Raw genomic sequence first — 11,067 nt, 5'->3', positions numbered from 1 at the left:
CCACCATCAGAGCAAGACCAGCCTGCTCTCAGAGCAACTGGTTTGTGAGCTGCTGGGCCCTCTCATATATTAAGTAGTGTCATTGGTCGTGGCCCCAAACTACAAGGTGGCCATTTTCACCACCAGCCTCACCCGTTCCACAGATGAATAAACCGAGGGCAAGACACAACAAGCAGAACTGCCTGGTGTTAGAATCCAAGTTTGCCTGACCTCAAAGCCCTCTCCTTTCTTCCACATCAAGGATCCTCTTGGCCAGACTGAGGTCACTGCCATCAATAACAGCAAATATTTAATGAGTACCTGGTCATAGTGAGGCATAGTGAGGCAGGTCAGACCGGGCAATCTAGGCAGACTGGAGGCCGAGGGTTGGGCAAAGGGCAGGAGCAGTGAGGAGGTTCAGAGCAGGCCTTCCCAAGAGGTGCCACTTGGGCATGAGGATTATTTTGAGCTAAAGGCAATTGGGACCTTTTGGGCTCATGAGAAACTTTTGCCTCTTCCTTAAAGAGTTTAAATTGGGGGCCTTGCTCATCATACGAGTTACCACCAGAAATAAATGTTATGACCTATCTGTATGGCAGCGCAAACATCTAATTACTAAACATCTGCTGTTATCATGAATTATCCTCCTTCCCTCTGAAGCCCCAGGGCATCACTCCATTTCTTGGCTCAAAATGGCATATATACCTCATTTTACTTTCATCGTGGAACCTCTAGTATATGTGGGGTTTCCTGTACGTTCAAAATTTGTTTTTCTGCTGTTAATCTGTCTCATGTTAATTTGATTTCTAGACTAGCCGAAAGGATAGAGAAAAGTTCTTCCTCCCCAACAAAGAGATGGGATTGCTCCACCCAGGTCTGTCCTGGGCCCAGGCCCATGCGTTCAGAAAATAGATCTGGAAAAAAGAAGTCACCAGGTGATCTGCAGCCTGGGGACCGAGGGACAGAAGTGGAGATGCCATTGACCAAGGCTAAAACACTGGTTTCCAAACTTTGCTGCAAAGGGAATCACCCAGGGATATTTTTTAAAAATACTGGACCCCGTGTCCAGATATTCTGATCTAATTGGTACGGGGAGCAAACTGGACATCAGGATTTTTAAATGTGTAGCAAAGTTTGTGGCAGGGACAGGGTGTGGGGAGGAGGGGCCGGAAATTCTGGAGATCTGATAGGAGGCAGTGGCAATGACATAGCCTCAGGGAGCCTGAGGTTCCAGGGCAGGAAGCTCAGGGCCTAGGGCACTTGGGAAAGGTTAGTTGGAGGACTGTGGGAGGGAAGGGTAAGAGGGAGGGAATGGAAGAAAAGAGAAGCAAAAACCCTAGCAGAGCAGTCAGTTTGAGTCCATTGTCTGTCACTAATTCTGTGTGACCTGCGAAAAATAGCTTCACCTCTCTGGGCCTCAGTTGCTCCATCTGGAAAAGGAGGGGATTAAACTTGATGATGGTGAAAGATCCTCTGGCTCCAGGGCTGGAGGATGTCCCAGGCCCCAGCAGGCTGAACCTTCTAGTGTGAGATAAGCACAGATGGAGTTCCCTGTCTGCAGATGCTGCACTCCTGTTGGGGCAGGGGGCTGGTTTATGTGTTCGTGCACCCCTGGCCCCTTCCCAGACTCCCAGGACACAGTCACACTGCCAGACATGGTTCATGGAAATTTCCTCTCGACCCCTGTAGCCCAGCCAGGAAACATGGCTATTTTTCCATCTTCAAGTGGAAATTTCCACTTTTCCCCTGACAGCTGGTAGGAGACACAGTGCTGCAAAGCTGGAGATAATCATAGAGCATGGCAGTGGGGGCAGGGTCGGAGGGAGAGAGGCAATGCCCGGTTATAGGCCACAGAGGGTGCGTCAGGACATCTTCCTTCTACGAGTATTTATGGGGCACCTTGCCTACTGTGTGCTGGGCCCTATTCCAGGTGCCAGGGACACAGAACAGGACAGACATAGTCCCCACCCTCAGGAAACCTATCTCCTAATTGGGGGAAAAGAACAGATATTAATACTGTGGATAAGATGAGCAGTGGGATGGCAGGACCTGATTTACACTAATTAATTAACGTACTTTACAACCCAGGGCTGCTATTTCACTCAGTATCAGGGACGGGCTTCTCAAAGGCTTGTTCCAGCATCACCAGGCCGCATAAGCGTACAAACTCGCCAGGGCAAAGTCAAACTTACAAATGGACTCGTGCAACAAACACTATGTGATTGCATCATTTGGAGGCATTTGCAGTGGACAGGAAGTGGGCCCGACTCATCCTCCTGCTGCTTGCTGACCCACATCTGCTGGACGGACATTGTGTTGCTGGCTGTGATGTCTTCCTGCATCCTGCTGGCATCTGACAACGTCATGTGGCCACGCACATCCTTTTGGAGGTGAAGATCACACTTCAGGACAGAGCTGAAAGTTGTTTCATGAAATGCCACAGGACTCCGTGTCCAGGAAGGATGGCTGGAGGACACTGGACATCTGGACCTCTAACTGCCCACGGAGACCTGACCGTCAGAAGCTCACAGCCCTTCTCTGAGGAGGAGGACACAGCAGGGGCATGTCCTGCTCCAGGTCCAGGTGACGGAGCACAGCTTCCCCTCCATATCACACACCAGTGCTCTCATAGCTGTGCCGGTGAAGCTGCGACCTTTTTGTCAGGATCTCTGTGAGGTTGTCTCTCAAATCATGATCAGCCAAGTGCAGATGCTGGCCAGGGGGAGGGTACAACCCTCACTAATGGGCCCTGAGGGTGCCACCACTCCGGGGCCCACAATCATCCTGGTGGTGTGAACAGAGGCACACAGGCCGGCCACGCAGGGGCAGCAGCACACGCGGGAGGTACTGAAGGCCTCCATCCTGATCTGGGTGCTCTTGGTGCCCACCTTAGAGTCCGGCAGAGCTTTGGTAAAAGGAACAGAGTATTCCTGGGGCAGCATGAAGCTGTGGGGAGGGTATGATGCTGGATCTTTCTCCACATCAGCCCAGTTCAGTGGGGGCACTTCAGGTTCAGGACAGTGCTCTTGCTCTGTGCTGACCACCACGTGTCTATCCTGTCCCACGTTGACCATGACACTCTGGGAGCATCGTTCCTGCTAAAGCCAGTTTTGCACATGCCAGAGCCATTGTGGATGACGAGTGCAGCAATTTCTTCCTCCATGTGAATGTAGCTGAGGTGGCAAAGGCATTGGGCAGAGTGCTGAGGTGGAGAGCCTGACTTCAGGATGTCACTGACAGCTGGAGAACACATTGCAGAGGGGCGAAGGGAGCTGGTCCGGAGGCTCCAGGAAAGATCCCAGTGAGTGATGAGTGACAGTGGTGGCACAGGCAGGGGAGGACGAGGTGAGGGAAGTGGTTGGCTGGCATCTAGGCATCTGCCTGGCTTGTCTTTCTACTGTCAGGTCATTTAAGCGCCCCCTTCCTGCAGAACATATGCACGGGAGGGACCCCACGTTACCATTCCTTCTGTCATGCGTTCATTCCATCAACAAGTATTTATGGAGCGCCCAGACCCACCCTGCTTACCACCTGTCGGCGGCTCCCCAGGGCCTCCCAAGGCAAGGCCAAGCTCCTTGTCCTGGAGACAAGGCTTTGCATGACCTCCCAGCCTTATGCCTCCCTGCCTGCGCCCCCTCCATCCATAGTCCAGTCACCCTCACATGCTGCCCCCCCATATGCTGTCCCCCCCACATGCTGCCCCCTCACGTGCTGTCCCCCACATGCTGCCTCCTCACATGCTCCCCCCGCACACATGCCAGGCCCTTCTTAGGTGCCTGGAATAAACAGTTTAACAAGAGACATAGTCTCTGTCCAAAGCAGGGAGAAAAAGGAAATCAGAAAGTGGTTCTTCAAAAAATGACCAAAAAGGGGTGCAGGAAAAAGAGCCAAGAGGTTTCCCAGGGGGTCAGTGAGTGCAGTGGAGTTCCAGGAATCTGAAAGCCTTGGGTTCACATCCCAGCACAACCACTTATTAGCTGTGAATGGGGCTAATAATAATATCTCCCTGCAAAATGGTGATAACACCTGCCTCATAGAGAGGAATGCAGCCCCGTGTTTGGCTCATAGAAAAAACTAGAGAAATATGTTGACCATTTTGATTTGCTAACATAATGGGTGGGTGAGAGAACAGACATGCCACGTTCCACCCCCATCACCTGTTTATACTTCAAACCATGCCAGCTTTAGAACAAATGAAAGCCCAGAAGTCAGATCTGGCTCTTAGATTACACCAGAGCATAAACTCCTCGAGGGCAGGCGTTTTGGCCTGTTTTATTCATTGTTGCACTCTGAGCACCTAATATAGTACCTGGTACATAGTAGGTGCTCAATAAGTATTTCTTGAAGGAATGACTGAGTTCTGGTTCCTCCTCTAAAATCTCAAACTCAACATGACTCTATTAGCTGTAACTAACTCTATTCAGCAGCAAACAATTAAAAGCCACAGTGGCTTACACAAGTAATAGGATGAATTTGCCTTCTACAACAAGCACCTGGGGCTTTTAGAGCGTGGAAACAGAGTCTTTGGAGCCGCTCCTGGAGCTGGAGCTCTCTTATCCCCTCCTCCCTCCTCTCTTCCATTGCCCAGTACAAACAACAAAGGCCATTTGTACTGTAAAAGAAGAAGGGGGAGAAAGAGAAGGAGAAGAAAGGGGGTAGGAGGCAGTTCAAGACTGGTGTGTCAGCTCAGTGATATTATCAAGGATCCAGGCCCCATCCATTAATATCTCCCAGCTCCAGCCATATTATCACGTGGCTTTTACCCTCACGATCACAAGATGGCTGCTGTACCTCTAGTATCTTGTCCCATTCAGGAAAAAGTAGGTTGGATAAAGGGCAAAAGGCAGAGGAGGAACCAGACAGGTCAACACTTAAAGAAAAACAAATATTTAAGGCTTCTGCTATAAAGAAGAAAGAGAGAAGGGACATAGCTAAATGGAACGATTGCTTCTCTCCACTCCTTTCTCCCACATATGTTCCTTCTCAAGTTTTCTCAATTGAGTAGATGACACCTCCATTCATTCAGCTGAAAAACCCAAGGGTCGTGTCTCACTCCACGCCTACATTCAGTCCATCAGCATCCTATGGGCTTCACTGTCACATAGATCCTGAATCTGACCTGGTCTCTCCATCCCATTGACCTCCACCTTAGTCCAAGCCACCCTCATCCCTCCCTCTTACATCCATTCTTCTTTGCAAACATAATTTCATCAGCAGCATCACACACAGAATATAATGCAACCCCACACGTCCTGGCCCATAGGCTGGGCTCTCCTTGCACCAGGCCCCCTTGCTCACCTTATCCAGCCGTGTGGGCCTTGTTTGTGCTCCTTCCTCAAACCTGCTGGTGCTGCCTTTGGGCCTTTGCACCAGCTGTTCCCTCTGCCAGGAAGACACCGCCCCCTACCCACCTTATCTGTAGAGACTTTTACTCCCTGCCACAGTCACTGTCTATCACATCACGCATTTTCATTCTCTCTATAGCACTCATCAAAATCGTTCTGTCTGTCTCCTCCACCAGAATGTAAACTCACGAGGAGAGGGACCTTGTCTGCTTTGTGCATAGCCCTGTCCCCAAGGGCTGAAATTGTGCCTGGCATGTAGGACTCAGTATTTGTTCAAAGAATGAATGAATGAATGAAAGAAGGAAGGAAGGAAGGAAGGAAGGAAGGAAGGAAGGAAGGAAGGAAGGAAGAAATGAATGAATGGAGAGGCTTGTTTAGATAATTCCTTAGGGGACCTTTCTGTTCTTGGACATATAAAGCGAAAGAAGAGGAAGGACATTGGTGGCAGGGAGTGTGACACCTGAGATACAAGTCAGAAACTGGAACCAAGGAGTGATCATCCTCCCACCAACCGCCGACCCGCCCCCTGACGCCCAGTGATCCTGCCAGTGGAGTGTCTCCGGCATAGGAGTGGGAATCCCTTTGGGAAAACAGGAGGGAGGAGGTGAGCACCGACATGTGTTGAACCTGCTAAATTCAGGCCAGAATGGGACCTGATCATCTGGGGAGTGGTGATGAGGGCGCCACCTGCTGGTTCTGCCACTGACCAGCTATGGATCAACGCGGTAACCTCTCCGAACCTGTTTCCTCATCTGGAAAATGGGATAAGAATAGTGTTGACTTCACAGGGATGTTTTAAGGATTCAATAACTTGGAATATATAAAATGCGTGTACAGTGCACAGCAAATAGCAAATGCTCAAAACACCTTAGCTATAAAGAGAAAGAAAAGAGAGACAGGAGGCAGTGAACAAGTGCAGAGAGAGGCCTGTAACTAGTAATGCAGGGGCAGCCCAGTCTGATATGCTGGGAGTTTGACCCTCCCAGAAAAGATACAGAAATTTAGAGCATCCAAACTTTAGCACCCCCCTCCCCAAAATGGACTTTTGAGTTCTTCTGGCTCAACTCCCTCATTTTACAAATGTTCTGAGTCCTAGAAAGGACAAAAATTTCCTTACGATACCCAGGGAGTTGGCAGAAGAGACAAGCACAGAGAGATGGCCAGTTGGGGATGGCGACGCTCAGAGTCTGGTGCAGTGGATTTTGAAGCCCTGTACTCCTCAGTCTGGAGGGAGAGCGTCTGCCTTCCTGTGCCCTCACCTGCAGTGAGGGGCAATGGCAGACCGAGACTCTGCAGTCAGCAGGAGGAACACTGGGCAGGCCGGGGCAGGGAAGGGCATGGAGGGGCAAGGGACTGACGTGTCCTTTGCATCCCCCGAGCACCAGGCCCTTCATTAAACCCAGCACAGCTCAATACTCCTGCAACCCATGAGGGATTTAACCCCATTTGACAGAGGCCAGTATGGATGCTCGAGGCCCCTAAAGAGCTAATGGAGCAGGAACTTGAATCCCATTCTGTATGACTCCAAAAAGCTCTGCTCTGCTTCTGCCTGGGAATTGAAAGGCCTAGATTTGGGCCTACTACTAACTGGCTATAACGTTGGGCAAATCCTTTCTCTCTGGATTCAAACTCTTCCTCTACACAAAGAGGGTAGACACCAGGGCCCTTCCAGCTGGAGTTGACATTCTTTGAATTCTAAACTAATGCCTCCCCCGCCTTCCTGGGCTGAGTCAGGAGGAAAGCCTGCCAGGAAGCCCTGCAGCCTCTCTGGCCTTCTTGCTCCAGGAGCACAGGGCAGCCTGCCCAGGGAGAGCCACTCCACCAGCCCAGCCCCAGGCAGCGCAGTGCCTCCTGCCCTCCCTTCCACGGTGGTGCCTATCCCTCCACTCAGCCCACGCCACTCTCTAGGACAAATCTCAACTCAACAGTTTGGGGAAATGAAGCCAAACAATGTATCGAGCCCTTCAATTAGGTGCCTATATACCCTAAACATTCGAGGCTTTGGGACGCCTACAGCTCAAGATTTAGGCCAGTGCTTCTCAAACTAAATTAAAATTTATTTTTAATCTGCAGAGAACTTACACTTTTATGAAATTAGAGAAATACACTAGATAGTGGTAATGGCTACACAACATTGTGAAGGTACTTAATGCCACTGAATTGTACATTTAAAATGGTTAAAATGGCATGTTCTATTGTTTTTACAATAAAAAATTTGATTCAAGGTGCTGAGAGGTGGATTCTGGCTTTGCAGGAGACTTTCCAAAAGGAATAAGGCTCCTGCATCCCCACTCCCCCAAGAAGGCACTTCTGGATACCTGGCCAGTCACCTCTAAACAGCCCCAGGCAAAGAACACTGGTCTGACTTATGATGGCCCCTCCTCCCACCCCAGTTCATCTCCCAGGTCCTTCTTGACATACAGTGTTATGGAGTCCCCATCAGGGAGTTGTGTGGGTGGGGTGAGCTGGGACAGATAAGTACAAGGAAGAGGTGTGCCTTCTTTGCTTCTAACCCCTATGCCAGACTTGGCCCAAGCATCACCTCCTACAGGAAGTCCTCCTGGGTATGCAGCAGACTGAGGAGCTTGTCTGTGTCTCCACAGCAGAGCACAGGTCTGCTTCATTCAATTTGCATTGAATGGTTGACATGGTAAATTCGAAATGCATGCCTGCTTCTCTGGGGGATGGGAGTGGTGTTAACATGTACCTTGGTTCAAGGGTATGGCCAGACGTCAGGCTTTGGCTGGGTGCCCCTGTGCAGAGTACAATCTGCACAACTCTGAGCAGTGGTCTCAATGGTTGGAGCTCTGGGCCCATCTCCACCAGACCGTGGGGGGCGGGAGAGCAGGAATTGTGTTTGGGACATCAGACCTGGGTATGGTGGTCTCTGCCTGGTTAACAAAAGAAGAGACTGTGGACTTTTAGAAAAATCTAGGCTCCAATTTTAGAAATTATACCTCCAAAGATCTGAGTCTCTGGGTCCTGGGTCTCTGAATTTTGAAAAGTGCCATGTGACTCTGATGCCCAGCTAGTGTCTGGCCCATGAGAGGTGACAACAAGTGTTCAGTGACTGTGCTTGTAGAGGTGCAGCATGTCTGCAGGAGACACAGGGAGGGACCTGCGGCCTCCAAGGAAAGGAGCTGGGGGATGTCAGAGGGAAAGGAGTCATTTTTTGTTCCACTGTTTATGGTTTATTATACTTTTTGTATTGATTGGACTTTGAGCCTAAAAAAGTTTGACAGACTGGAGTGGCTGTCATTGATGTCCGGAACCTGCAAACTCGAGGCCTAGGCAAGGCCCCCATCCTTAAAGGACAGAAGTGGGTGGGCCAAAGAGCTGTAGAACGCACGTCCTACCTCAAGGGGGCAGCAGAGCCTGCTGACTGCAGGCGGGACTGAGAGCCCAAGGTTGGCAGATCTTCCAGTTTTTCAAGATAAGCCTGAAATCAGATTTTCAAGTGGAATGATTGCCAACTAATGCAAAAATTTAAAACACAGCATAAGCTGAACACAACATGCATGCAGGCCAACTGGCTGCAGGCCACCAATTGGTTCCTTTGGACGTAGGAGGATGCCAGTAAGGATTGGGCATCTCTGAGGCCCATCTGCAAAACCAGGGCAGTCATCCTTTGCTTCTAGAAAATCATGTTGACTCCCCGTGAGATCCACACAGAATGAGGACAAAGCATGTGGCCAGAGGTGGACCACAGGAGCCACGTACCCACTCATGATTCAATTCAGCACCTATTTAACCTCCCACATGTGCCCCAGATCCAGCAGTGAATGTAACAAGCAGTCCCCCTCACTCCCGCCATTCTGCTAAGGTGGCGGCCATGGGCATCTGGCTAATCTCCCATTTCTTCTTCCATTTGGATTCATTGCCCCCAGTGGGGCTCAGTGCTTGAGGAGAGGGGAGGTACTGCTCATCACACTGGGAGAAGGCTGAGCCTTTGCAGTGAGCCAGAGCCCCTCCTGTTTGGAGCTCATCAAACCCTACTTTAAATCTGGGTGCCTCAGAAAACCTTCCCTGTGCCCCTTACGTGCAGAATACCAGCGTCTGCTGGCAGAGGCCTCAGTCATTGGGACACTGTGGACCTTCTGTTTGACCTGGGCGAAGAGGGAGGAGGCAGATGACAGATTTAAGTGGTGGTAGTGTTTCTGGGGCCTTCAAGTTCATCTCAGTGAGGGAATCCTGAGAGGCTGACACATGGCCCCTATCTCAGGGGTCTGCAATGTGCAATCTGAAAAGGTAGAGAAGACCCAGAGCCACAGTGTTGGATTTGGAGGGGAATTCTCAGGGCACCTAATCCAACTTCCCATCCAAATGGGGAAGCTCCTCCTTGAGGAGCCGGGCCTTCACTTCTCATTGTTCCTGCATGCATCATGTTCAATACTGACTCAGACAACTGAATTAACAATAAGGTGGTCAAACCGCTATCTGGAAGGATGGAGGACAGATTTACATGGGGTGCTTACACAGCCCTGGAAAGCACAACTCTCCACTGGGAGTAAACCGCACAGTAGAAAGGAACATCTTCATAAGGGCCAGTGTGTGGGGGATGAAATGTCTCTTTCCCAGAAAAGGTCACTCCTTCCCAGACCACTAACCACTGGTTAGTGCTAGCACGTGGTGGACACTATTCTCAGCTAAGTGCTGTACCACTCTCCTCCCACTTCCCGCATAAGCACATAACACGCTGGGGCCCCTTTTCACCTTTTCTTCACAAGCATGTAGCCCAACATGGAGCATATTCTATGTGCTCATTAAATGTGGATTTCATAGCCTTCATCCATCCCTCAAACCTCTTTTCCACCAAGGCCAGGCCGTCACCATGCCCAAGTACAGAAGGCTTGGGAGGGACAAGCCTTCTTTCCACTCAAGGCAAAGGGAATGGAGCGTGCTCCTGGATGACAACTCTCCGGTTGTAGTCAAAGCATTCTTGTCTTAGAAGACTAACCTGTGACCGAAGTGCTGCCAGGAGAGGCTGGCCCTGCCGGGAGAGATGCACACTCTTGAGGATAGGAGAGAGAACACGCAGGCCCAGGAAGGCAGACACTTTCCAGAAACCTACTGGTACTCACCACTTCTTCCCTCCAAGCAATATGCAAATTATTTTGAAGTGGAAGATAGTTAACTAACCTAGAGCAATCTTCTCATTTTATTTTGGAATAAACAGACTTAGGTCGAGCCTCCCTCAAGCAAGCCCAGCTTGTCCCTTTTCTTGCTCTCCCCCACCCCCAACCTGATCCCTTCCCTACAAGTCCTATATAAAAAGCTACTGCCATCTGTAGGACACCTAGTATCATTACTCCAAATTTCTATCTTCAGGCCATCTTTATACCCCAGCCACTCAGAACTGGTGTTTTTAAGATTCCTGTAGGCACCATCTCACCCATGCAAGCTTCTAACACCTGCCGGGTGCCAGAGACTGAGGATCTAAGGCTGAGTTCCTGCACACAAGCCTCACCTTGACCTGTATGTTTAGATATTGTCTGAACCTATTGTTATACTAAACTATCTTGTTCCTTGGCTCCACGTGGCCATAACTCTTTAAATATCGGTTTTCAGAATTCTAACAATTGATCATCTTGGTTTCATTTATAAATCAATTCAAAGCACACAAGAGCTGCCTAATCATTTCCAACAACAACTCACTCACTCACCTCTGGATGAAAATAGTTGTCATTATTTATGTATAATGCTCAATACATACTAAACACAGGTCTAAGCTTTCTATACACAA

The sequence above is a fragment of the Rhinolophus hipposideros genome (assembly GCF_964194185.1).
Source record: "Rhinolophus hipposideros genome assembly, chromosome: 8".
Lineage (NCBI taxonomy): Eukaryota > Metazoa > Chordata > Mammalia > Chiroptera > Rhinolophidae > Rhinolophus > Rhinolophus hipposideros.
The sequence above is the reverse complement of the archived record's forward strand: the minus strand, read 5'-3'. Positions refer to the sequence as shown.